General features: G+C 35.7%; 1 long non-coding RNA gene across 1 annotated transcript; it reads left to right on the top strand.

Annotated features, from left to right (window-relative positions):
• The first annotated feature begins 1,030 nt into the window (after positions 1-1,030).
• LOC138867014 (uncharacterized) lies at positions 1,031-1,817 on the top strand. The gene is made up of 2 exons (XR_011399711.1): positions 1,031-1,138; positions 1,386-1,817. It is a non-coding gene; the product is annotated as an uncharacterized lncRNA (long non-coding RNA).
• Positions 1,818-2,713: the final 896 nt, after the last annotated feature.

Raw genomic sequence — 2,713 nt, 5'->3', positions numbered from 1 at the left:
GGTGGATAAGCATATGAGCATATATATAGATATGCGCTTATGAATAAACGAATGAATATATGTATATATATATATACGTACATATATATATATATGTATATATATACATATGTGTGTGTGTGTGTGTGTGTATGTGTGTGTGTTTGTGTATATATACATACATATATATATATATATATATATATATATATATATATATATATATATATATATATATATATATATATATACACACACACACACACACACACACACACACACACACACACACACATATATATATATATATATATATATATATATATATATATATATATATATATATATACATACACACACACACACACACATCATGATTACGTAGAGTACCCGCTATACGACCAAAAGTAATCGATATGCGGCTAACCTAATTGATTTTGTTCAGATATTTTGGTCGCCCATTGTGTATTGAACAAATCTACGAAAAATAAGTTCAAATTGTGAACAAAATAACATTATCTAGTCTTTTGGTCAGGTGGAAGACCAGATTCTTTGGATGTACGAACCCAACAGAGGTCTCCCGGGCCAAATGCGGGGACCAACGAAGGAGCTGCTGGAGTCCCACTCGGAGACCAGCTTAGGACTGTAATTGTCCACCCCTGAGTGTGTTTGTATGCATATAGATAATGTACATATGATGTATACGCATATATATTAAACATTCATTTATGTGTATATATGTATGTAATATGTTTATGTGATGCATATATATACATGTATATACCAATTATATACGTACACACATAAACATGTATACATGCGTACACACACACACACACACTTATACTGTATATATACATATCATATAATATGTATATATACATTTATATGTATATATACATAGATAATATAAATAAAATATATATACTAAATATGCATATATAGAATATAGATAGCTATATATGTGCGAGTAGAGAGTAACTCCAAAAATGAGTCAAGAATCGAGTCGGCCAAGAGCGTGAAGGTCGAGTCCCGCTTCCGTGTCCTTGCCCGGGACGCCGTGTCTTGCGCCGGAGAGCTCGACTGCAGGATATAAAAGCCCTTCTGGGTCGGCGTCTGGCACTCGCCTTCTCACGCCGACTGCAACATGATCAAGACAGTAAGTTCAGTTTCTCATTTTGTATTGGAATGTCATTCTGTGATAGAAAATATGAACAAATGTTGAAATATCATTATGAAATTTGCAATTACTAAGCTAGATTACCCTTCTTAGAGGATATTAGCTGAACATTTAGCATGGTAGTTTAGGATTTTGGAAGTAAGACTTACTGCATTTCGTGATTTGCTTGAAGTTGCTTTCTAAAATACCAGTCACCAGTCATTACAATCTAACTTGACTTTTTCAGGTAATTGTGCTGGTTTGCGCTGCCCTTCTTTTGGCATTTGCGGGAGCCAATCCTGACCCTGAACCTGGTTTTGGTGGACATGGATTCGGACACGGTGGGTTCGGCCATGGAGGATTCGGACACGGCGGATTCGGAGGCTTCGGACGTGGCGGATTCGGAGGATTCGGACACGGCGGATATGGTCGCTGAAGCAGTGCCTTAACTATGAGCATGGAGTTTGGAAGATGAGAAGGAATAAAGATGCAACAAAACCACATTCTATTCCTTCGAAGTTGGAAAATGTTTACGGGATAAAAAAGCTTTTCCGTGCAAATTCATGAGATCTTGTAGTTATCTTTCCGTTAATGTTATCCATATACTGTGCACCGGTCTCTGGAACAAATATTGAAAATCAAGGTAATGCGAAAATAAATAAAAACACATAACCACCTATTTGTCGTTTCAAATCTTGAGTACGGCTTGAATTAGAGTTTGACCTCTCTGTTTTGGCGAGAAAAATTCTTATGAATTCAAGCCACTCTCGACCCTTCTGAGCTGAAAAGATTCATGGCTCTTATTCAAACAGTGTATGTCTGCCTCCAGAACATACACGAGAATTCAAACCCTAAGCACACTTTCGTCGAATCTTGAGGACGACTTGATCTTCCTGTTTTGGCGAGCCGAACCTGGATGATGTCAAGCCCCTTTCGGCCCTCTAAAATAGCGTGACATAAGGGAATAAACCCAAAGGCTTCCTCTTGGCACTGTCTGTGCAAACTATCTTGGTTGGCTGATACGTAAAATATTCCAAGATAATTCTGAACAATTTTGCAGGTCATCACACTTTCTGACCGTTATATTGTTGATTAACCTCTCCTAAGCTATGGTTTACATTATACACTTTCTTCCTCGTCGTCTCACAGGTTATCTGATATATCCATTAAGATTTTCATATGAAAATAGGCATAAAATCCAACTAATTATACTGAATTTTATTCATTAATTTATTCGATGGATCACACTTAAGGTGGAAGACCCTTCCATAAAAAAAACTGCTTGCAATAAGATATAAACTGATTGAGGATTAGAATTAAATTTATCTAATGATTAGTTGTAAGCGTAAAGAAAAGGTTTGAAAATGGCACTTTGAAAAATAAATAAATTTACTTTGAATAGGACTTTGTTAGAACTTACCTTGGATGTGATTTACCTTTTGATTTAAGCGTAAAGGGAAGATTGAAAATAGCACATAATAAAAATGAATATCATTTGATAGAACTTACCTTGGATTTTCACTTTATACAAATGAATGATCTTGGTTTAAATAGAATTTACCCTAGATGTGGGTC

Source organism: Penaeus vannamei, chromosome 28 (genome assembly GCF_042767895.1).
Source record: "Penaeus vannamei isolate JL-2024 chromosome 28, ASM4276789v1, whole genome shotgun sequence".
In the NCBI taxonomy this organism is placed as follows: Eukaryota; Metazoa; Arthropoda; class Malacostraca; order Decapoda; family Penaeidae; genus Penaeus; species Penaeus vannamei.
This window is presented reverse-complemented; position numbering and strand designations above follow the sequence as displayed.